We start from the raw sequence: 27,137 nt of genomic DNA, 5'->3' as shown, positions 1-27,137 counted from the left end.
TTGATCCTTTTCTACTTTACTCATAGTCAAGAGTGCTTCATCCCATCCTCTGATAACTTTGCCTATCCCAACCTTAAAACTTGGCATTTTTCTTCTTCTTCGAATTCGTTTCAGTATTAGTATCAAAAACAGTCCAGTCTTGTAGTGTTCCTGTATACCAACAGTGAACAATATCACCTTTTTTGGGAAAGTTGGTTTTATCTCCTTTTTTAAGAACAGATTTTGTATATTTTGGCCTTCTTCTTCTGACAGACCTTGATGTTCACAAGAAAGCAGAACAGAATGTGGATGCACTGTGACAGCTTAAATCTGTTATGTCTCCTTTTTCCAATGACCTTTATCTCATTATTACTACCCCTCTGTCAAGTATCTAGTGCAGAGGAGACTCTTCACTCCATGCCTCCCAGCCCTCACTCTCACTCCTGTGGCCCCCACAGATGATGTTTCATCTAGGTTTGCCAAGACATGAGCAATTCCCTTAAGGGAACTGCCTCTGTGTACCATTCCCTCAAGAACCCTGATTAATTATCCTAGGTAAATGGAAATATGTTCCTAATATAATATAAATGATGAATGTTGGAATAAGTCTTATTTACTCTCCCTGAAATGCTAAAACTGCAGCTGTGTGTCACCTTAGCTCAAATGATTCAGCTGTCGAAAGACCTAACAGTGTTGTCAATATATTATTTTGAGCCAAGTGCTGATTTGTCTTGTGGTAGTATATACAGTATATAGCCCTCCAGTTCTCTTGAAGGTTTATCTCTTAAAATTCCATATACTGTCTCTACCCACCACTCAAACTAGACTAGTCACTGCTCCCACATACTCAGGTTTAAAACACAGCTTAAATTTAACTTTTCTGAATCTTCACTTTCATAGAATTTTATTTGTACCTACCTTATAGGATTATGAGAATTCAATGTAAAGCACTTAGCACAGTGAAATGGTAACCATTATTACATTACTTGTTATATTTTCTCTTTTCATCCCTTTAGCACTGAGACAAATATTTTACATAAGTATTAGTCAAATTAATAATGAGTTGAATTAAACTGGATTAACACTTGTTAATTGGTTAGATTAAAAATAAAGAAAAATAGCACCCAAGAAGGTGGATGGGGAAAGCAACAACAATAGTCTAAATAAACACGGACTGAGTCAAGACAAATGAAGGGATTTCAGCAAATCTCTGTCAGATTCCACTGAGAAAGCACCAAAAATGGTCACTGTCCTACCTACGTGGATCAATTTTCTTTTCCAAAGCAATCTTTAATAATTATAATAAAGTGTTACAGACATGGCTGCTTTATTTTTGCAATAGATTTGTGCCTTTACATTTTTACGGAACTCAATCAACTTTTCAGCTTTTCTCTTCAAATCCTTTCCTTTTCCCATTAGTCTGTTAATAATCGTTGCTTTCCTGGCATCCCTATTTTGTCATGTTATTATGCATTCCTCAGCATTGTGAAAAATGAAAAGTGGAAAAATCACATATTTTCAGCTGACTTAACACTGCATAAAGTGCTGAAATTATTAATTGAACATCTTGATTATAAATTACGTGGAAATAATGTTGAAGAAGCAGCCCCTAGTCATACAGGATTGTTATTAGGGCTACACACTGAATGATTTGAATATCATTCTGGTAGTAGTAAATATAGTCAATGGCAGTGAACATGAGCTCATAGATTTTGGCTAAATATCAACCAAATCAAGCAAGTAATTGCCTCGGCGATTTTGAGGTTTACATCCTAAAACCACGTGGCTACTGCAACTTTGCCCCTTTAACTGCTGAGGACTACATCAAGAGTTTAGGGCCAAGCTAATAGCTATCTCTCTTCTGGAAATATTTAATCCAAAAATCACAACATTTTTAAAACCTCAGTAAAATTCACTCCACTAATTTCAAAGAGGCGATAATCCAAAATGAAGCTTGGTGGATATTCACCTTTAAATAGTACCATGAAAAATATGTTCATCTTGGACCAATTAAAGCATCATCCACATTTTAACAAGTGTTTAACTTGCTAAAGATAACAAACCAACTTCAATATCAGAGTAAAATTTACTAGCATATCAACATTCAATGCTTAATTATGGGCTACTTTCATCTATTCTTTGAAGTAGGACTGGAAAGATCTCTATCTAGTAATATATTGTATATTATTTGGAGTCAGTTTAGTTGAGGAAACAAATCTCAAAATTTCAATGGCTTAAAACAATAAGCTTTCACTTCTTACTTACATAACATTTCTGTATGCATGCCCAGATTGTCAAGGGAGCCTACTTCCACGTAGTCATGTAGAAACTCTGGAATAATTTTATGTGTCAACTTGGCTAGGCTGTAATATCCAGTTATTCAATCAAACCTAATCCACGTGCTGTTGTGAAGGTACTTTGTAGATGTGGTTAACATCTACCGTGAGTTAACTTTAAGTAAAGGAGATTATCTTTTGTAATGTGTTGGGTTTCATCTACTCAGTGTAAAGGCCTTAAGAAAAAAACTGAGTTTTCCCCAAAGGAGAAGACATTCTGCCTTAAGATTAAAGCATCTGCTCCCAAGTTTCTAGCCTGCAGGCCTGCCCTACTAATTCTGGACTTGCCAGCTCCCACAATGGCATGAGCAAATTTCTTGAAATAAATCACTTTATATATGTTTATATTTTATATGAATGACTATAAAATGTAAGCATATATATATTTCTGTTTCTCTGGAGAATCCTGATACAGACTCTCCAACTCCTTCCATTTTCATCTTCCTCTTTTCACTGGCAGAGGAGAAAGAACACAGAAAGAGTGTGCAAAGAGAAACATACCTGAAGGTTTTATAGATCCGGAAGTGCCACAGAACATTATCTGTTTACACTCCTTGAGAAATACTTGGTCACCTGGTTATACCTAAATGCTGGAGAAACTAAGAAATGTCACCTGTCTGGGCCCCAAAATAGAAAGCTGGTTTTGGTAAAGAGCTAGTAGTCTCTACCAAAATTTTCAGTAACGTGATCTGTAAGACAATATTTGTAAAATTGTGTTTATATTGAGTAATTTTCATTTTATATTTCTTATTTTATCATTCAATGAGGCATTTGAAGTGAGTCTTACATTTGGATGGGGAGAAAAGGTCATTGTAGGCTGCAGGAAAAGAGGAAATTTGATGAAAGAGAGAAGGGTAGGAAGAAAGAGAAAGAGGGATCTGTTTGATGTGAAGAAGAGATACACCTCTCTAGAAATTGGATCTTTTTTGCCCATCCCTCTCTGATAGTGAGGCACCAGTACAGATGGGAGTTGCATATTCCTTGAGCACGTTTGAACAAAAACACCAAAAAGTTGGATACGCTTATTTGGATACTAGAGTGCGTGAAGGGGTGGAGATAAGTGAAGCTAGAGAGAATGCATGGTCAAGAATTTGAATTTTACTCTTCAGACAATAAGGAGTTAAGTAAAGCTTTTACACAAAGATTGATGTGATCAATGTCAAAGTCAGACATTAGACTTGCTTTATTGAAAATGAGTGGGTAGGGGAGAGACATGAATTAGACAAGTTAAAAAGAAGATTTCAAAAATGGTATAAGACAGAGCTAAACGCCTGTGTTGTGGAAGGTGCAGTGGGAATTGAAAGAAAAGGAAAAGGAGTAATGTCATGGTAGTGTTATGGACAGAACTTAATGCCTCATTGCATATAGGGATTAAGTTGGAGAAAATATTTTAAAATACTGTTCAGATTTCAAATCCTGGTGTTGGGAGGCTGGTATAGGTTAACTTAAATTAGGGGTAATTTACCTATTCTCATGAATACGTAAACATCTCTGAAAAAGATGATCAAGGTACTAAGTCCTACTTGTAGCACACAGAGCCCAGAGGAGGGCATGACCCTTTCAGGAATGCCCAGTTTCCTTTGCCATCTTCAGACCTCTTGTATTACTATCCCTTACTTCATCACTCCAGAAAGACATTTAATGTTCATTAAGGAGGTATAAATAAATTGCTCCCTTATCAACCCAGCAACTGGGTCAATTTCACACTGAGTCGTTAAATATCTTAAGAACTGGTACTCTATCATGTTTTAATGACAATTTTAAAATGGTATTTCAAAACCAAAAGATTTATATCCTATTAAGAGATGATTATAATATACTAATATAAGACTTGACTCACCTATTGAGAGCTGTGTTTTATGGAGGAAGGAGAGGGGGATAACTACCTTGTAATATTGAAAACAGCTAACCATTTTGGATATTCCAGTTAGCATTCTTTTAATTTGTGTTTTGACAGACACATAGGTAGCCAATATATGATAACTTTACTCATATTTGAATGGGACATTTTAAGTGGTAAGTGTGAACCCAAGAGCTGGATCAAAAACAAACCAAAAACAAACAAACAAAAACAAGCAATATGCCAATTGTTAAAAGTAAATTAAACCCATATATAAATGATGACAAAATAGTTACATAAGTAGTTGATGGGAAAATATGTATCACAGGGACAGTTCCCATGTGATCCTCTCTCCTCACTAAAGATTACAATAGATGAAGAGAGACATTCTCATTGCTAGCTGTCTCCCTTGTCCTTGTCTCTGTTCAGCCTTTCTGATAGCCAGGCAGGTCATTTGCAGGGATGGCTCTCTCCATATATATTCTGGTGGTAAACATTCGCTTGAATCTCACAATATTTAAATAAATTGTTTTTATAATAAATAAAACTCCTTTTGCCTGAACTGTTCTTACCACTGTTGCTATTATTCTGTACCTATGATTTTATTTTCTTCTATCAAATCTTTACAGTAGCACATCAGTGTAATAGATCACATTGAGGAGAAAACACCCTTTATCACTGAAGAACAATGTTTCAAGTATGTTTTAGAATTACAGCTAATGCGCTCAGCTAAATTTGGCAGTGCAAAAACTGATAAAAGTTATAAAAACTAATAGTCTTGCTCTTTCTTATATCACCTCATATTTCTTTACCTCTAGGTTAGAAAGTAATGCCAAACATATAAAGAGAGTCTTAAGAAAAATTGATGAAAACAAAAACAACTCAACAGTAAAATGGGCAAAAGACTTGAACAGGTAATTAGCAAGAGAGGTAAACATAAGGATTTAACTTTACTAGGCACCAGAAAAAGGAAAAATAAAAACCATAATGTGATACCAGAAAAAACCTTGCCAGAGTGCCTACAATGTAAAATAGGTGTACCAAACAAAGGCAAGGATATGAATCAACTTGCATTCTCATACATGTCTGGTGGAAGTTTAACTTGACATAACTGCTTCAGAAAACTCTTTGGCAATATATAGTAAACCTGAACTTATGCATATCTTTCTGTTCACAAATCTCACTTCTGGATATATATCTAAAAGAAATCTAATTTCATTCTTTTACATGTAGCTGTCCAGTGTTCCCAGCAGTCAGTGGGAGTGTAAATTGATACAGCCACTATGGAAAACAGTATGGACGTTCCTTAAAGAACTAAAAATAGAACTACCATATGATGCAGCAATCCCACTACTGGGCATATACCCAGAGAAAACCATAATTCAAAAAGATACATGCACCCCAATATTCTTAGCAGCACTATTTACAATAGCCAGGACATGGAAGCAACCTAAATGTCCATCAACAGAGGAATGGCTAAAGAAGATGTGGTACATATATACAATGGAATATTACTCAGCCATAAAAAGGAACAAAACTGGGTCATTTGTAGAGATGTGGATGGACCTAGAGACTGTCATACAAAGTGAAGTAAGTCAGAAAGAGAAAAACAAACATTGTATATTAACACATATATGTGGAATCTAGAAAAATGGTATAGATGATCCTATTTGCAAAGGAGAAATAGAGACACAGACATAGAGAACAAATGTATGGATACCAAGGGGCAATGTGGGTGGGTGGGAGGAATTGGGAGATGGGACTGACACATATACACTACTGATACTGTGTATAAAATAGATAGCTAATGAGAACATACCGAATAGCACAGGGAACTCTACCTAATGCACTGTGGTGACCTGAATGGGAAGGAAGTCCAAAAGGGAGGGGATATATGTATATGTATGGCTGATTCATTTTACTGTACAGTAGAAACTAACACAACATTGTAAAGCAACTATACTCCAATAAAAATTAATTAAAAAAAGAAATCTATACATTTTTTCACCAAATGATACATAAAAAATGTTTACTACAGTACTATTTGTAATAAGAAAAAACTAGAGACAGCACAATTCTCAATCAATAGAAGGATGGATAAATTTTGATATAATTACACAACAGAACACTATACATACAGCAATGCTACACAACTACATGTAACATCATAAATTACTTTCACAATAAAATTGTTGAGCAGACACAAAAAACATATAATATATGATTCGATTTATATAATGTTCAAAAACAAGTAAAACAATGTATGGTATTAGAAGTCCGAATAGTGTTTACCCTTGAAAGGAAAATGGTGATTAGCAGGGGACATGAGGAGGCACCTGGGTGGATATTAATATTGTGTTTTTTATTTAAGTGCTGGTTATATGACATCTTCAAATTCACAAAAAAATTCATCAAGCTCTGATATAATTTATATACTCTTGTCAATGTATGCTATACTTTAATTAAAAGCCTGCATTAATTTATACACATGCATGTATGTGTGTGTGTATTTTTTTCCAGGTATTCAAAAGTATATATTATTGGACATTGGACATTATTTATCTCCAACATCAACACAGAGCTGTTTTCCTTAGGGATGTGATTAAAGTGTAAGATGAACTATGATTAGATCAATGAGCATGGTCCATGCAGACACTTTCAATGCCAACCTCAGAGTTACTAGTACCATTTTTACTTGCATATTAATTTTTCAAGAGTTAGGATTTGAAATATCAATTCCTTCAAGATACTTATTTCATTGCCTCCCTTATTATTTCTGCCTCTCCATTCTCCATCATTTACATCTCTTTGATTGTTGCAGAAGAGGACAGGTTCAGCAATATAATTCATTGTGTAAAATTAGCAATTAAGTATTGTCATAAGAATTTTTTTATAAGAAATTTTAATTTAAATTGATATAATTTAAATAATCTAGGTTGTAGACAAATTCAATATTGGGGAAGAAAACATAGTTTTAAAAAGAAAGACAACTAGGTATTATATACTTCCTAATGGAAATACATGATACCACTTAAACAAGTAAAATTTTCAGAAAGATCAAATCTAAATATGATTAAATCTTTTGATCAAAACTTGGTCAATTTTTAGAAAATGAAGGAGACAGAGAAAATATGAAACAATGATATGAAAAACATGATTATCAAAAGTGATACTGTGGGAAACTCTATAGGCCAAAGTTTCAGTTTCATAAGTAATTTTCAATGAAAAAAATAATGAAGGAGCAATCTACAAATTGGAAGAGAACTAAAGACATATCAAGTATCACAGTAAATAAACCCTTCTTGAATTTGGATTAAACAAAAAATTTTTAAAGTATTTATTTATATAATTGGCATATATGATCATAAGAAGCACTTCTTACTAATTTTTAGGTAGCCTAGATGTATGATAATTTATTTTTTAAGACTTCTTATCTTTCCAATATGCCTTATTGAAATATCTACAGATGAAAAGATATAATATCTGGGTTTCGCTTTAAAATAATATGGAATGAGGTAAAGGAGGGAGAGCAGTATAGATGAAAAAGGATTGGCTAAGAGTTGATGAAAGTTGAACATAGATGAAATATTCATGGTTATTAATTATACTATTCTCTGTAATTTTGATTAGGTTTGAAACTTTCCATGATAAAGCTAAAGTTAATGCAGGGAGGTGGATCCTTGAGTGCATTTGAACTTATATGCATCATCTAGAAAGATAATTATAGCAGCAAAAATATGAAGACAGATATTAGACTATAGAACAAATGCACAGATGTGACTCTTGGATTCAGAAGCATCCCATTTAAAAAAAGATTGTTCATAAAAGCTAAGTGGTGGACAAGGGCAGGTGAACACCCACTTGATTGCAAAAGCCAGGAACAAAACAACACCTCCCTCACTTTAGGCCTTTGTGAATTAGTCACGGTATCAAGTTGTTAGAGAAGTGCTTTAATTTGCTAACGTTTGTGCTTTGGGGATACTTTTTACTGGGTTAAAATTGTTGCTGTTAGAAAAATCAGTGTCAACCATGAAGTTATGTTGACCTTCCTGGCAAAGGTGAGATGAGGCAGTCAGGCTGAGAAACGAAGACAAGAGGGGAAATGTGCAAGGAGGGGTACAAAATGTCAGAGAAAACTTTCTTTTTTTAATGGGCTGGATTTTTTTCCTTTTGCCCAGGAAGGCCTGTTATGTTTTGTCTCAGGAGAGGCTTAGAGAAGCGCCTCTCGCTGCCCTCTGCTAGTGTTCTGATCATCAGTGTCAACAGAGTAGCTCTGCTATGCCTTTCGCTGCAACAGAAAGATTGAGAGCAGTTCCAGATCAGCCCAATTACAGTTTATGGAGCTTGGCCCCTGAGAAAGCAAAAGATCAGCACTTTCTCTGTGAAGCCTCTGCAAAGATTCACTCTGCCTCCTCCAAAGAATCCCTTGCAGCATTGTTTTATTGAGAAGTAAAAGATTTTGGTTCTGGTTCCAGATCTGCCACTTTTATCCTAGAGGTTGGCTCTTATTTTGTAAATGAGAGACTTGAAATAGATGATCTGGAGATTTTGTTGAACTTTATCAGTCTTTAAATTTATACTCTTCATTTACCTCTGACAAGTATAGATAAACTTCTCCATAGCTCTTCTTTTTGAGATTGAGTGAGAACAGAGGGAAGTACAGGGATAAACCCTAGGATGATTCTCATATTTGTTTAAGTTGTACAACATTTGTTTTGGTTTTGTTCTGTCTTTGATCACTTGTTTACTTTATTCTTTTTTTGTTTGTCTTATTTTTATAACTAACTTATATGTTAGATGTTACAGGGAAAAGAGGTGATTTTCTTAATAGGACAGTAGACTAATACAAGCTATATTACCTTGTGACTACAGAAATAACCCTCCCTTATTCATTCCAATGCTGGGTGTCCCTATGATTCATCCCTTGCAAATCCATCCTTTATGCACAGATTTATACACCTTACATGCACGTCTAATCACAACAATCCCCTGCTCAAGCAAATCTCTGGCTCCCCACTTTCTAGAGAAAAACTGATACTCATTTGTGGCTCTTTGTAACTTTTTTTTTTATAGAAATTTTCACAATTCATACTGAAACTGGTGTAAAATACTTCGCTAATTTGGAATACAAAAACCATCATATCACAATTATTATCTCACATGCTTTTCTTTATAGGAAGTTTCCTATCTTTCTCTTGAGAACTCTTATTTGAAATAACCAAGTCCCTCAAGGATTAGTCGGTCCGAAGGAGTGATTCCAAAGGTCAGGTTTGAAAGGAGAGATAAGTGGGATGTAAAAGCAATACTCCCACAGCATGAATTTGGTTGTGACACTTGGTATCCCTGTTAAATACGGGTCATACACAGAAGGGCTATGTCCCTCTTGTTCTGGTTTCTTCTAGTCCATAATTGAGATACAATATTCCATTCATATTCCCAAAGCTCAGTTTTAAATGACACTAGAGCTGGGCACAGAGACTCTTCACACTTCATGTCTATGTTCTTGCAGAATTAGTTGATTTTCATGAATTCTGAGCCCTTATGTAGTGACCAGGTTAACAACTTGGACTCTGTTCCCTCACTGTGAGTTCCCCTTTAAGATCTTCTTCTGCTAGTGAACATTAGCCAGGATCACCCAGCGAACTCTGGCAAGTTTCATGAATTTTCATACCTAAAGAGAAGAGGATGATATTCAGTTCCATTTCTTATTATCAACGTCTTCAATTTCATAGGAAAAAAAAAAAAGTTCCAACCCTTCCACTGAGCTTTAAATACCAGATTAGGGTCTTTTTTAAGGACACACACACACACACACACACAGAGAATCAAGATCCGTTTATATCCTTTCTCCATGCAAGGGGCCGCTGACTGGCATTGGGTTTATATACTTATGGGAGGTCATGTAAGTGTGTGTTTTTGTTTTTTCTTTTATCAAAGATCATCTGTTCCAAAGTCAGTAGATAAAAAGATTACTGGTATAATGTTTAAAATATATTTTATCCAGTAGTTATTATAAATAGCTACTTATGCAATTATTGACTTTTCAGTAAATAATAGTTGTGTGCATGAAGGAACAGTATTATTCTTACACTTGTTCACCAGCCCAATGCCCAGGCACATGATATAAGTTCAAAATGTGTTAGTTGAATAAATTAATGAGGAAAGTATAGATCTATGACACATAAACTATGCATCAAAATATGAAGAAGAGTTAGTAGGTAGAAGGAATAGAATGCACCAAATATTGGAAGTCTCTGTAGTGTAGAGTTGGATGAGGATGGGAAAGACAGAGGAAATGTAGAGAGGTAAGAGGATCATAAAGATACTTATGCACATTATTACGGAGTTGGACTTTAAAGTCAGCGGGAAAATTTTTCAGAACAAAAAGCAGAGGAGTTTATTTTAGAAATATCACTGTGGCTTCAACATGGAGGACCAACTGTAAATAACCAAAACTTCAGTCTGCTTTAGTAATCTAAGCAAGCAATTCCAGAACCCTGAATTAGGGTACTAACAGAAGAGTAGGGGAAGGACTAAGTATATATTTAGAAGGTGGAACTAACACAATCCTATAATTGATTATAGGTGGGGATGAAGGGAAAAGATGAGACAAAGTTAAAGTTGAAATTTGTGTTGGACAACAGAAAGGATGGTGGTGCCATTAGTGGTGGCAAGACAGAGAACATAGGAGGAGAGTGTTGGGGTGAAGGAGAAAGACTGATTTCAGTTTCAGGCATTAATTTTGGGCACACAAGCAATTGGCTCTGTGTCTCTCAAGCTAAGAATGGAGATCCAATGGAGATGCAAATTTGGTGGCTTTCAATATATGGCACAGGAATGGCAAAAAGATTTTATCCTGAGTTTCTATCTCGAAATAATCTGGCATTTTTCTAGAGTGCTATGTTGACAAGGACTTTGAGGTGAAATGTTTTCATAGTTGTAAAAATGAGTTAATTGATTAGTGAGGTATGGCATACATACAGAGAAGAGTGGGAGTGTAAGTATCAATATATTTGCAACATTCATTTATCCTGATCTGGATAGTAATTGATGCCATGGGATATATAGGATTATGTACAGCATGTATATTAAATGAAAGTGAAAAGGAATTAGGGCAGAATTCCAAAGTACCCTAATATTTTAGAAGCCTAAAAAATATTGGTTTCTGATAGTTTAGGGAATGGATTAAGAAGGAGTTTTTGTTATCAGTTTATCATTGATATAAGCAGAGTGGGATTACAGCAGGCAAAAACAAAAATGCTACGAAAATTTTGGGATATTTCTTATCTTCAGTGCTCTCATTTTGTACCAATCACATTCCAACATCCTGACCCTTGGAGGAATTAAAGAATCCCTTACTAAAGCTGAATCAATTTTTGCATAAACTTCTACTCTGGTTGCCATCGATGTGCTGCTGCCTTTGTTCTGTAACCAGGTGTCCTCTCATATGTCAGTCCCCATGTCTGGGTCTCTGCCTTTCGACTTTGCCCAAGAGCTGACTTGCTAGCCTTCTTGACATTCTGGTTCTCCCTCCCAGGCCCTTGTTTCCTCACTGGCACTGTCTTACCAGCATTGTAAGTAAGCCACATTATTGGCTACCACATTTTCCTGTTATGGACCATTGGCTTGCCTACCTTCTTGGATCTTTCTATTAATACATTAATTTATTGTATATTCATTACCTCCTGCATTACAGGTTCTCTGTCACTTTTTCAGTTCTCTGGGTATACCAGTCCTCTACAGTAAATGAGAGAGACAAATAATCCAAAAATCACAATACTTCTGTAAATCTTGTCACAGAGGTGATATAAGAGAACAGAGAAAGGGGAATGCTACTTGTTTTCTGGGATCAATTAATGTTTCCCAGAGCAGAAGTCACTTGGTTTGAGCTTGAGAAATAAATTGGGATTATCTCTAGCTTATTCTCTGATCCCATTGATAAATCAATTAGAATGAATTTTGGCTATATTTAACTGAAAACTCAACAGTACTTTAAACAAAGAAGTATTAATTTTCTCACAAATAAAAAGAATTTGGAAGGGTGAGTCTATGACTGATACAGTGGCTCCATAGTCGCCAATGACGAGGATTCCTTCTCTGTCATTCTCAGTGCTTGGTTTCCATCCTTAAGTTCACTTCAGAGCACAGTATGGCTGCTGAAGATCCTACTGTCATGTCTGTAGTTCAGGCAACAGAAAAAGAAAAGGTTAAATGGGGAAAATGGGTACAATATAGAATATAGGGGATGGGTCAGTGGATAGGGAGAGGAGAACATAGAAGATACAAGAAAGAAGACAAAAAAGAAGAAATTGAGGGAAGGAGCAAGATGGTGGCCATAACAGTAATGCTGTGATTTTAGAAAGAACAATATATACAGAGCAATATATTCTCTTTGGATTAAAAAAACAACAACAACAAAACTAACAAGTACACAGTGTACTATTTAAAACTGAAGTATGAGTTTTTCATTGATTAGAAGGGCAATAATTATATCAGCAATGCTATTTTCTTTTTTTTTTTTTTTTTTTTTTTTAGCAATGCTATTTTCAAAAGCTGTGTTCTTCCAAATTTATTTCCCCCAATTGGAAATGGTCCAGGAAACCGTCTTTTACTTCAAAGGAATTGGACTGTATTTTGTTTCTGGACTGAAGAGATTGTTTCAAAACTTGAACTGTGTATTTATGGGTTGCTTTGCCAACTTGTAGTGGCAATATCTTTTGAGACACCCAGCAGGGTTGACTTTGTCAAGTGTAACAAAGAATATTTCAAACATTGGGGCTTGGCAAAATCTGCAGTGTGGTTTGCTAGGTGCTGTTCCATCAATTTTTAACACCCATTTTTTAAGAGACATTTAATCCATTCTTATTTCTTACTGCTTTACTTCTTAACTCATCAAAATGTTATATTTCAAGAGCTCTTTGATGTGTATGATACCTTTGGGTTTTTCTCCCCCTCTTCAAAACAGGAAGTTACGTTAGCCAAGGGGATAAAAGAGAGGAGAAAACCTTTGAATTTTGAAAAAGGTGTTGGTTCTGGTTGAAAAAGCCTTGAGGTTTGAATCATTGCTGAACATGATTGAAAGTATCATCATGGAAATTAGGAAACTGATTATGAGTGGATTTTTTAATATAATCATGGATGCAGTGTCAGAAAATATCATGAGTTATCTAACTCCATCCTCCACTGAAGGAATGAATCTCTCCAACATGTCATTTCATGGCTTGGTCTGAATACCTCTGATAACAAAAAACTCAGTGCCTGCTAAGATCAGCATATCTTTTTTCTCAATAAATCAGGAGGGATAGACTTGAATTCTTTGCCACTGTAGCCTTTTTTCATCCCTCTATCTGACGAGTGTTCCCAACATCCCTCTCTCTTACTTTGTGTTCCCAGGATTCCTCCCTCTGGTGATATGTTCCTGACATTCCTTCCTCTGAGGGTTTTTCCAGTATCCCTCTCTCTGATTGGTGTCCCCAGGATTCCTCTCTCTGATGACCTATTCCCATAATCTCCCTCTCTCTCCCCTGTAATTTCTATCCTTTGGCTTTAATATGCCTTGCTGGGACACACAGAATCCATGTTTTTCTTCTGCTACATGACAGCCTTTCAAAGTTTGAAGACAGCTATGTCATCTCCCTGATTCTCATGTTCTCGCAGTATAAAATGCCAAATTCATTACACTAGTCATATGGCCAAGTTTTATGTCTATCCAAAGCTAAGGGAATCCTGGGGACTTACTGGTGGTCCAGTGGTTAAGACTCTGCACTTCCACTGCAGGGGGCACGGGTTCCATCCCTGGGCAGAGAACTATTGATAAGATCCCTGCATACTGTGCAGTGACTCTATGCATCAATGTTTGTCAATATTACTTGTGAATTGTATCTTCCAGAATTAAATAAGATAATCTAAATGTGCCAACCAACTAAGAGAGTTGAACAAATGCAAACTTTTTCCTGGACATCGTATTTCTGTTTCTATTAACGTAGTCTAAATGTTTCCACATGTCTCTATTAACAACACACACACACACACATACACACACACATACACGCACACACACATTACATATGTAAGGAAAGGAACAAGAACAATTTGTACAGTATATGACATTAGGAACCGCTTCTAGGATTTTATTCAGACCTAAAGTGGATTTTCAGTAATTAGAAATTGATGGTGAATGAGGACAACATATATATATATTTCTTGAGTCGACAGAATCAGATTCGCAGCAGGTACTGTCTTGAAATTACTATAGAGTTATAGCAGATTCACTATTTAGTATAACACCATTTGAAACAAATCAGCCTAGATGTTTTAGAAATTTATAAGGGAAGGGCAGTTAAGTTACAGAAATCTGTGGTACTTATCAGGCTGGATCTACTTATCAGATTTTACAGATGCTACATGGACTTCTCAAACACAACATTATTCTCTTGATCTAAATGTAAGTTAATGGAATTCTAACATTATAAAGATTTAAAAAGAAGAATGTCCTTGAATATGATCTAATTATGTCCATTGCTGAAATCATTTTTAGCATCTTAAATTGTACATAGGAAGCCTTCTTGAATTTCCTCAGCTGAAATGTTTCTCTTTCTCCCAGATATCTCCATAGTGCTATTTGTATTCTGGTTATTGTATAAGTCAAAAGTGGTGCAGTGTCAGGAACCTTATCTTACAGTGAAAATGACAGAATTTTGCATCCAAATACCAGTATTAATAGCTAAGTAACTGTGTACAAGTTACTTTAATGTCTTGTTGGCACAGTTTCCTGTAAAAAGGGAATAGTAATTACCTCTCAGGAGTATGTGTGTGCATATGTGTGTGCATGCGTGAGTGTGTGTGTGTGTGTGTGAGGGGAGGAATTAAAGAAAACACATGTCAACACTAAACTTTCAAATGTTTGATGACAGCTATATTGTTTATTTATGTTTTATCTTTTTATGCCCAATGAGTAGTTTGTACAGATTTAGTAAGCCTCACTGTTTACCTAGCAAACTGTAGAGTTAGTTAACCAAACCAAGTATTTCTTTGTGGTTGTTTGCTAAAGGTTCTGAAGAGAAAGAAGCATGGTTCAGATCAGGGCTCCCCTCTTTAAAAACAAAGCAAACAAACAAACAAAAACAAGCTTATGAATATATTCTCACCTCCTGCATTTACTTCCCATAAACCCCCACCTCACCCTCAGTGACTCCCAAGGCTTTGGGGAAATTAAAATCAGATACCACTAGTAATTCAATAATATGATTAAGAATTACCACTCAGACTTACCTCCAATATTACATGTAATCATAAATCTCTACAGCCAGTTACATTAAAATTTATGATCAAAATATTTATCTACTAGCATATTTGAAAGTTTTTGGAAGCTCTAGTATATATGACAGGAAAAATATCGGCATATAACAGAGAGGGAAAAATTGTCACCTTTTAGACAATACAGTTATCTTTCAAAAAAGCTAAAATAACCTATTGAAAAAGCATAATATGGTGGACAAGTACAGAAAGTATATAAAGATAATTGTATTTATGAGAAGTAGGAACAACTGATTCAAAAATATAATAAAATTACATTTGCAAGTGAACAAAAAAACATAACTAAGAAAAAAATCTTAACAAAAAATCAATTTGAAGGTATCTAAGAAAATACTAAACTTGCCTGAGGGATATAAATTTTGTCCTAAATAAATTGAAAATAAAATGTTGTAAAGATGTCAGTCTCACAAACGAATTTATAAGTACAATGCAATTTCAATACAAATTAAAAAGGATTATTTTGGAAATTGATAAGATGATTATAAAATTCATATGGGAGGATCAGTGGGTAAGGATAGTTTGGAAAGAAGAAATTTTTACTACTATACATTAAGCGGTATTATAAAATTATAAGGTTCAAACACTTATGTGTGATATGGAAAAATCTGCTGAAAGACCTGGCATATGTGTAGTTGGGACAAGAATGATATGGATTGGCATACTTGCCTCTGCAGAACTTGGTGGGAATACCGGCCTAACATCACCCTGGGAAGTAGAAGAAAGAGAAAACATTTAAGATTTGGGGCCAGGTTGGGGGACATAGTAGATAAAATCTGAAAGATATAGTATTTAAACCAAAGTGACTAAGCTTCAAACATGTCAATGATTAGAATATTTAAGTTTTCCTGGGGGGGAAAAGAAGTATTTCTAGGATAAAATGCATAACTTGAAATGAAATAGAATATGTTACCTACCAAAATACATGAGTAGATAATTTATAGAAAAACAAGGAAAATTTTTGCCCACTGTTATTTATGACAGTCCATTTTATACCTCTTAGATGTGTATATCTAATTCTTTATAGAAAGCATAGAACTTTCATAAAAATATGTAACAAATATTATATGAAAGATAATTCTGGGGGTTCAAATTTTTTAAAAAATCTAATTAGGAATTTTAGACTTTCACAAATAGAGAGGTGAGGAGATACCTGTTATGATCATAAAATAGTATCAAAGCAAAATAAATAAGCACTTCTGAAGCTTTTGCAAAACTGTTCACAGAGTTGTCACATTTGGGTAAATGAGTTAGAGGAGTGGATAAAGGAAGTGCTTCTCTGATGCATGTTTTATTTATTAAGCTACCAGAGAGAGCTAATCTCAACAGATTCACTTAGTCGTTAAAATTATTACAGAGCAGAAAGCCTACATATTCTATTATGAGTCAGAATTTTTATTGAACCACCTAATTAAAGTTCTTTCTTAAACTGCTTAATGAGGAGTTGCATCATGACTCCTGGACTGAGTCAGGGGTTTTCAAGGATTTAAGGATGAAGTAAGCAAATAAATAGCTGGATATATTCTTAACCATCACACAGTTCATGGGAGCCAAAACAACACAAACATTGTTATGTACAGGTGTTACTGAGTCTAAGCTCACAATGCTTGAAGCATGACAGGCCAATAAATCCAGTTGTTGGGACAAAGAATAGCGACATTATTCAGAAAGCCAGCAGGCTGAGAAGATGGTGGACTTGTGTCCCAAAGAACCATCCTGCCTGGGTTTGGATGCTAGTTTCTTTTATAGAACAAAGAGGGGGAGGTAAGGAGGTAAAGTAAAAAAGTTGATAAGGTGATAAATATTTCCTTGTTCTGGCCGGACTCCAGAGGGGATGTGTTAATATCTTCTTTCCTGCAGCCATTTATAAGTGGACCTGGTCAGGATGTTTCCTGCAAGCTTAAACAAAGGTATTTTAGCTTCACACTCAGGCATGGGAGACAGGTTTCCTGGAGATGGGCAATTATGTATACTTTAAGCTATAGGAAACACCCCTTTAGTGATGAACTTGTAGCAAAAACAATAGAACAGAAAGGTTAAAGTAAAAGTAGATCCAATACGGAGTCAGATTTGTTCTTCCCTATTACACAGGCATACTTTGGAGCTATTGTGGGTTCTGTTCCAGACTACTTCAGTAAAGTGAATATTGCAATAAAGCAAGTCACATGACTTTTTTGGTTTCCCAAGTGCATATAAAAGTTATATTTATGCTGTACTATAGTATATTGAGTGTGCAATAGCATATGTCTTTAAAAAAAACAATGCATATATCTCAATTAAAAACCCCTTTATGCTAAAAAATGCTAACCATCATCTGACAATGCAGGATTGCCACAACCTTCAATTTGTATAAAACACAATATCTTTGAAGAGTAATTTTTAAAAAAATGAAGTTTAATAAAATGAGGTATGCCTGTATTGCAATAAAATGTAGAAGCATTGACGACTATCATCACTATTTTCTTAGAGAAAGCTGCTCTTTTTGCTAACATTTTCTTCCCTCAGACATCTATTTTTTTTTACAGATAGAGTAGCCCCCCTTGTCCATAGTCTTGCTTTCTGTGGTCAACATTGGTCTGAAAATATTAAACGGAAAATTCCAGAAATAAACAATTTATAAATTTAAATTTGTCCTCTTTTCTGAGTAGTGAGATGAAATCTCATCTCATCCCACTCCATCGGGACCCAGATGTGAATCATTCCTCTTTCCAGCCCATAGTCACTACCCTCCCATAGTCACTTGGCAATCTTGGTATCACAGTGCTTGTGTCTAGTGACCCTTATTCTACTTAATAATGAACACACAGTGATAGAGTGGTAATGCTGACAACTCGAATCTGTCAAAGAGAAGACCCAAAGTCTTTCCTTTTAGTGAAAAGGTGACAAAGAAAGAAAAAAATTGTATGCTGACGTTGATAAAATCTACAGTAAGAACAAATCTTCTAACAGAAATTGTGAAGAAGGAAAAAAATCTGTGTTAATTTTGCTGTCATACCTCAGGTGCAAAAGTTATGGCCACAGTTCATGATACGTACTTAGGATGAAAAAGTCTTTACATTTTTACAATAAGATATTTTGAGATAGAGAGAAACCTCATTAACATAACTTTTATTACAGTGTGTTATAATTGTTCTATTTTATTATAAGTTATTTTTGTTCCTCTTTTCCTGTGCCTATTTTATAAATTAAACTTTATCATAAGGGTGTGGGTATAGGAAAAAACATAGTCTACATAGGGTTCGTACTACCCGTGGTTTCAGACATCCAACAATGGTCTTGGAACTTATTCCCCACAGATAAGGCGAGACTACTGTAATTTAATTTTCCCTGTTATTACCATTGCCTCCTGACAATTTTTTTCATCATGGACAATCATTCTAATAGCTAAAGTGTACCTTTTTGTTGGTAAATTCTTTTGTGAAATGTTTATTATTGCTACATGAGCATGAGTGCATTTTATACTCTGCTATAGATCTCAGTTTGTTACTTATATCACCAGGCACCCAATGTTGCTTTGTGAATATCTAGTCTATTGCATCTAACTGCATGGTCCTCCATCACATTCCACCTAGTCACTCCCCAGGCTGTGGATGCTCTCTGACCTCCCACTAGCTTGTACAATAATGTTGTGGTGAGCATCTACTTGCTTATCCCCTTTAGCAATGTATATCCTTTGGAATGTATATCTAGGAGGAAAACTACTAGCTCATAAAGTGCCTACTAATTGATGAATTTCTGCCAGAATGCTGCTGGGGACAATTGCACCTGTGCACACGTCCACTCTAATATTACCTCATCCTGGCCTCACTTGTTCCCAAAATGGCTGGAAGCAGGGGATTCACCACTGTGGGTATCTGGGATCCCAGCTCCCTACCCATCACTGGTTGGGGGCTGTCCCTGCCATAATCCCTTCCCCATTTAGGAACTGACTTCAGAAGTCCAGCTTGGGTGGAGAGGCTCCCAGGACTCCCAGACCCAGGGCTGAGGGTGACATGTCCCAAAGAGAAAGCCTAGCCACTCCCTGTGTTCCCCTCAAGTCCAGGACTGGGGCAGGAGGGCCTTAAGTTGTTTAAGTAATGCCATGTTCTTTTATTCAATTGAAAAAAACAAATGCTCAGCTTGGAACCTAGGCTGCCTTGGGCTTCTCTTTGAGTGGCAATGCAGCACCTCTGCACTCTCAATTAAACATGAGACCACTGACAAAAAACTAAACAAACAAAAAAGCCCTAATATCTATACACATGGGCAAAGTGATATTCTTTGGTAATGAGCTTGAGCATTTCTTCATATGCTTAGTGTTTCCTCTTCCCACACTACATGTTGCGTTCTCTGGCCATTTTTCTTTTGTGGTTATTGTCTTTTTCTTGTTTATTCTCAGGAAATCCTTTATGTTCTAGATATTAGTCCCCTGCTATTTTTAGAAATAGAAAATATCTTTTCCCAATTTGTTATTCATTTGTAAGCTTTGTCCACTGGGAACAAAAAAACAGTTTTAAACAAACTTTATATTTCATGGTTTGGGAATTTTTAATGCCTTTCCCCACAACAAGATCACAAAGATATTTTTGTATATTTGCCCCCATTAATTTAAAACTGTTACTTTTCATATTTGTCCTTAATCCACCTGAATTTCATTTGTAAATGGTCATTATCAGTTATCTAAATTTATTTATCTCAATATGGTGAGATAGAGAAACAGCCTTTATTTTCCCTATTGATTTAAGTATCAGTTTTATTATGTGTTAAGTTCCCAAATTTCCCATACATAAATGGTCTGTCTCTAAACTTTCTACTCTGTTCTCTTGGTCTATTTGTCTATTTTTGTGCTAATATCAGACTAATTTTTATTGCTATGTCATTATAGTAGGTCATAATTTCTGAGAGGCAATCTCCCTATCCCGATGTATACTTTTTCAAAGTTGCATTATTCTTCCATATATAATTTCAGAATGAATTTATCAAGCTCTTAAAAAAGTTCAATTGAAAATCTGATGGAAATGGCTTTTAATATTGCTATACAGATAACTTGTTAGAACCAGCATCTTAAAACCTTAAATCATCTCATCCAAGAGTATGGAATTAATTTTGAACTTTTTTGAATTAATTTTTATTGGACTATAGGTGCTTTGCAATATTGTGTTAGTTTGATATTTTATGTCTTTTATTGGGATATTAAATTTTTCTCCAAAGAAATTATTTTATATTTTTGATTAGGATAAATTGTAAGTAATTGATAATTCATGCTGCTTTTATGAAAAATATTTTTTTGTACACTGATTTCTGGTTAGACCATTATTACGACAAAGGCTCTACCGCCAATATTACATTATGTTAAACAGTGGTGATAATGTCATCTGTATATTGATCCTAACCTTAAGAGATAATCTAATGTTTTGTCTATAAATATTTTACTGTAATTTTTTGATATAGAACCCTTGCCAAGTTAAGGCAGTCATTTCTATTCTTGTTTGTTAAATAGTGCTTTTTAAATCATAAATAGATATTGAATTTTTAAAGTAAACATTTAATTGAAATATACATTTAGAAAAATGGACAAATCACAAGAGCAAAACTCAAGAATTTTATTTATTTTTTAACTTACTTTTTATTGAATGAAAGATTCTTTAAATTTTTTAATTTGGAGTATAGTTGCTTTACAATGTTGTGTTAGCTTCTGTTGTATAACGAGGTGAATCAGTTATATGTATACATATACTCCTCCCTCTTGTACCTCCCTCCCACCCTCCCCACCAATCCCACCCATCTAGGTCACCCCAGATCCCTGATCTGAGCTCCCTGCGCTATACAAGTTCCCACTAGCTATCCGTTTTACACATGGTAGTGTATAAATGTCAATCCCAATCTCCCAATTCATCCCACCCCTGCTTCCCTCCCATGTCTACATATCTGTTCTCTACATCTGCATCTCTATTCCTGCCCTGCAAATAAATTCATCTGTACCATTTTTCTAGATTCCACATATATGTGTTAATATATGATACTTGTTTTTCTCTTTCTGACTTACTTCACTCTGTATGACAGACTCTAGGTCCATCCACATCTCTACAAATGACCCAGTTTCATTCCTTTTTATGACTGAATAATATTCCATATTTGCAAATGAAGCAACTGACAAGGGATTAATCTGCAAAATATACAAACAGTTCATGTAGCTCAATATCAAAAAAAGAAAAAAAAATCCAAAAATGGGCAGAAGACTTAAATAGACATTTCTCCAAAGAAGACATACAGATAGCCAAAGGTACATGAAAAGATGCTCAACATCACTAATTATTAGAGAAATACAGATCAAAACTACCATGAGGTATTACCTCACACTGGTCAGAATGTCCATCATCAAAAAAATCTAGAAACAATAAATGCTGGAGAAGGTATGGAGAAAAGGGAAACCTCTTGCACTGCTGGTGGAAATGTAAATTGATAGAACCACTATGGAAAACAGTATGGAGGTCCCTTAAAAATCTAAAAATAGAACTCCCAGATGACCCTGCAATCCCACTACTTGGCATATACCCAGAGAAAACTGTAATTCAAAAAGACACATGCACCCTGATAATCATTGCAGCACTATTTACAGTAGTCAGGACATGGAAACAACCTAAATGTCCATCAACAGACGAATGGAAAAAGAAGATGTGGTACATATATACAATGGAATATTACTCACCCATAAATTCTATACTGCTTTACAATTTTCAAAAGTTTCACACACATGATTTCATGTAATGCCATATTAAGCCTTTTTCTCCCCTACACTTACATAGCCCCTCCTCTTCCATCTCCCCAATGTTACCCACTAGTTTGTTCTCTATATCTGTGAGTCTGTTTCTTTTTTGTTGTAGTCTCTAGTTTGTTTTATTTTTTAGATCCCACATATAAGTGATATCATACAGTATTTGTCTTTCTCTGTCTGACATTTCACTTAGCATAACACCCTCCAAGTCCCTCCATATTTCTGCAGGTGGCAAAATGTCATTCTTTTTATGGCTGAGTAGTATCCCATTGTATCTATACATCCCATTGTATGTATACGTATGTGTGTGTGTGTGTGTATATATATATATATATATATATATATATATATATATATATATATATATATATATATCACCTCCTTTTTATCCATTTGTCTGTTGATGAAAACAGGTTGCTTCCATACCATGGTAATTGAAAATATTGCTGCTATGAATTGTAGTATATGTATCTGTTCAAATTAGTGTTTTTGCTTCTTTCAGATATATATCCAGGAGTGAAATTGCTGGGTTATATGCTAGTTCTATTTTTAGTTTTTTGAGAAATCTCCACACTGTTTTCCATAGTGACTGTACCAATCTACATTCCCACTAACAGTGTAGGAGGGTTCCCTTTTCTCCAAATCCTTGCCAACATTTGTTATTTGTCTTCTTTTTGAAGATAGTCATTCTGAAAGGTGTGAGGTGATACCTCATTATGGTGTTGATTAGCATTGCTCTGATGATTAGCAATGAATTAGAGAAAGAAGAACAACAAAAAAAAATAACCCCAAAGTTAGTAGAAGGAAAGAAATAAAGATCAGAGCAGTAAATAAATGAAATAGAGCAATAAAGCAATAAATTAAATAGAGACTAAGAAAACAATAGCAACTCACCAAGAAAAAAAACGAGGGGGCCCAAATCAATAACATTGGAAATGAAAAAGAAGTTACAACCAACACCACAGAAATACAAAGGATCATAAGAGACTACTATGAACAACTACATGCCAATAAAATGTTTTATTTTTAAATAAAATCTTTATTTAGAACAATTTTATGTTTATATAAAAGTTGCAAAGATAGTACAGAGAATTTCCAAATATTCTCTAATTTTAAGATCTTAATTATCATGGAACATTTGTCAAAATTAAAGACCAATATTGCATAACTATTGTCTAGACTTCAACTTTTATTCAAATATCAACAGTTTTCCATTGACATCTTTTTCCTGTTCCAGGACCCAATGCAGGATGCTGCGTTGTATTTAGTTGCCTTGTCTACTTGATCTCCTTTGGTTGGTGATAGTTTGTCAGTCATGATTTGTTTTTCATGATCTTGTTGGTTTTGAGGAGTATTGGTCAGATATTTTGTAGAATTTTTCCTAATTAGGGTTTGTCTGATTTATTTTCTCATGAGTGGCTAGGTTAACATATATCCAGGGTATATAATAACCACATGCTCTCACTGGTGATGCTAACTTGGATCACTCAGTTAAGGTTCTGTTGCCAGGTTTTTTCCACTGTAAAGTAGCATCCTCCCTTCCCCCTCACTCTTGTTTATACTCTATTCTATGTAAGGAAAACACTAATCCCAAGCATGATTGTGAAATACAGTTTTAATATACTGTTGGTTTCTTTTATTTAGTATAATTTCCATTATCTTCATAGGTAAATAAGCCTGTATTTCTATTTTGTTTCATTGACTTTATCTACTTACTGTAGGATAAAAATTATATTAGCCTCACAAATGAGCTGCACAATTTTTACTGTATTTCTAGGGGGAAGAAATATAAGTAAATCTATCTATCTATCTATCTATCTATCTATCTATCTATCTATCATGTAAATAATAAACATATGATATTATCTGTTACTTAAAATATGGTAGCAGTCAGTTGTGCCTGAATTCAGAGGAAAGGCAAAATTTTGATTAAGATTTTAATTTCTTTATTACTTTTCACTAATTTTTCTTTCATCAAGATGAGTATTTTATATATTTTTTAGGAATTTATCCATTTCTTTTTAGGGTTCCAAATGTAAGGCCTAAAATTTTTATAATTGTCCTCTTTATTTTGCATTTCATTTTAGTATTTCGTTTAATTTGCATTGTCTGCCTTCTTTCTCAGTCTTATGAGAGTTCTTCCTATTTTGCTAAACTTTTCAAAAGACCAGAATTTTATTAACTTTCTTATCACTTTTATTCTTTATTTTGTTGATTTATTCCTTTATTTCTTTGTTATTTTCTTTCTTCTGTTTTCTTTTTTTTTTTTTTTTTTAATTTTTTAAAATTTATTTATTTATTTACTTATGGCTGTGTTGGGTCTTCGTTTCTGTGCGAGGGCTTTCTCTAGTTGTGGCAAGTGGGAGCCACTCTTCATCGCGGTGCGCGGGCCTCTCACTATAGTGGCCTCTCTTGTTGCAGAGCACAGGCTCCAGACGCGCAGGCTCAGTAATTATGGCTCACGGGCCCAGTTGCTCTGCGGCACGTGGGATCTTCCCAGACCAGGGCTCGAACCCGTGTCCCCTGCATTGGCAGGCAGATTCTCAACCACTGCGCCACCAGGGAAGCCCTCTTCTGTTTTCTTTTTGTGGATTAGCATTATTGTTCTCCTTCAAATATTTGAGTGCCTACTTTTTTTTTGTTTTTTGTTTTTACTTTTTCTTGTTACTTATGCTTTTCCATCTAAGTAAATCTTCTTCTGCATTCTGCAGATCTTGACAGGTTGTGTTTTATTATTACCAATTACTTCTATGTATTTCTTAATTCTTTTATAATTTCTTTTAAATACAAGAATTATTTAATTATATGCTATTTAGCTGCCCCAACATATGGGATCTACTTAGCTGTGTTTTTATTTTTTGATTTTATTGGATTGTGATTAAAATACATAATAATTGTGATATTAACATTTTGAACTATTGAGGCTTCCTTTATAGCCTGCTTTCTTGACTCTTTGGTAATTAATACATGAGTATTTGAGATGCATAGAAGTCCTCTCACTTGTTTGTGAAGATATAGCCCAAGTTTATTGATTACATTTATATTTGGAACATTAGTTTCAACACTCTCATCCTAAAATATTAGGGTCAATCTCCTCTATTAGATCCCTGAGTTGGTCCATCCTCCAACCATTTTCACTATGCACTGGGTGCTTCTTTCCTAAAGCCATCCTTTCCAGAGACCTGACTTTCTGTTCTAGTGTGTTCCAATTATATTTTAGGAATATTCTCAGTCACAGGATTTCTTCATATTGTACTTTCAGTGTAGTATGTATTTTTGTGATTTCTATGTCACTTTCTTTCTTGGATTTTTAAACTTTTTTTTCCTGGAAATACTACAAATTTTTAAGCAATCCATGAAAAAAATTTCACTTCTTACATGTCTGACAATAGTTTTTTAAATCTTATAATTTGTTTATATTTTGGTTGAGTATAAAATTCTTGGTTCATGGAGTGGTTCATTTAGAACACTGAAAGCACCATTTAATTGACCTTTACCATATTGTATCACTGATGAGACAGATTTAAATAAGTCCTTCTAGTATATGAAAGTAATTACTCATAGCTGAAAAATGACTCCTAAAGATGTCCACATCCTAATCCTTGGAACCTAGGAATATGTTGTCTAGACTTTGTTAAGGATTTTTCTTTTTTTCTGTTTTTTGGTGCTTTATTTACTTTCTTTCTTTTCCTAGATTCCTAAGGTGGAAATTGAAGTTAGTGATTTGAGAGTTTCTTCTTCTCTAAAATAGTCATTTATTGCTATAAATTTCCCTCTAAGTACTTCCTTAGTTGTATACCACAAATTTTGATATATTGAGTTTCTGCTACTCATCAGTTCAAAATACTACTTTTGAGTAAATTCTAACTAGAATTAACTAAATTCTGATTTTCTTTTTTATTTAAGTTTTTAATCTTAGCTTGTTTATAAATGTGTTATTTAGTTTACAAATATTTTACATTTCCTCATTTTCTTTCTTTTATTCATATCTCACTTAATGGCATTGTGGTCCAAGAATACATTTTGTATGACTTGATTCCTTTTAAATTGATTCAAAGTTGTTTTATGGCAAAGAATATGAACTCATTTTGTAAACGTTGCCTATGCACTTGAGACTTCTGTTGTTTTGGAATGAAATGTTCTATAAATGTCAATTAGGCCAAGTTGATTAATAATGTTGTTCAAATTGTCTATATTTTTGATTTTCTGGCTACTTGCACTTTTTAGTTTGCTGGTTTGTTTTTCAGCTCTTTTTCTTTTCCTTTTTTATTGAGGTGTAGTTGATTTAAAACATTATATTAGTTTCAAGTGTACAATATAGTGATTCAAAATTTTTATAGATTATACTCCATTTATGGTTATTATTAAATATTGGCTATATTTTCTGTGTTGTATGATATATCTTTGTAGCTTATTTTATACACAGTATTTTGCAGCTCTTAATCTCCTACCCTTATATTGTTCCTCCCCACTTTCTTATCCCCACTGGTGACAACTAATTTGTTCTCCATATTTCTTGTTATTTTGCATAGTTTCTATTGTTATGTCTTCAAGTACACCACTTTTTTCTGCTTATCTAATCTACTGAGTAATCCTATATATTGTATTTTTGATCTCAGACATAATAATTTTCATGTCTTAGTGTTTGATTTGTCTTTTTATATTTTCCATGTCTCTCCTTAATATGTTCTGTCTTTATCTTCTTGAGCATATAGAATATAGTTATAATAACCATTTTAATGCCATTTTCTATCAGTTTTGTCATCTGTTTAATTTATGGCTCAGTTTTGATGGATCATGTTTTCCCTCCTTTATGGAATTTATTTCCAAGTTTTCATGCCCAGTACTTTTTTATTCAATGTAAAAATTTATGAATTTTACCTTGTTGGGTGCTGGATATTTTTGTATTTTTATA

General features: G+C 34.4%; 1 long non-coding RNA gene across 1 annotated transcript in view; it reads right to left on the bottom strand.

Annotated features, from left to right (window-relative positions):
• LOC309639237 overlaps positions 1-7,323 on the bottom strand; it is a 283,067-nt gene extending 275,744 nt beyond the window's left edge. Inside the window, exon 1 of the long non-coding RNA XR_014251543.1 lies at positions 5,576-7,323. This is a non-coding gene — a long non-coding RNA (uncharacterized lncRNA). The remainder of the gene's footprint in view (positions 1-5,575) is intronic.
• Between the last annotated feature and the right edge of the window lie 19,814 nt (positions 7,324-27,137).

This window comes from Balaenoptera physalus (genome assembly GCF_965194825.1).
Source record: "Balaenoptera physalus genome assembly, chromosome: 12".
In the NCBI taxonomy this organism is placed as follows: domain Eukaryota; kingdom Metazoa; phylum Chordata; class Mammalia; order Artiodactyla; family Balaenopteridae; genus Balaenoptera; species Balaenoptera physalus.
The sequence above is the reverse complement of the archived record's forward strand: the minus strand, read 5'-3'. Positions and strand labels throughout refer to the sequence as shown.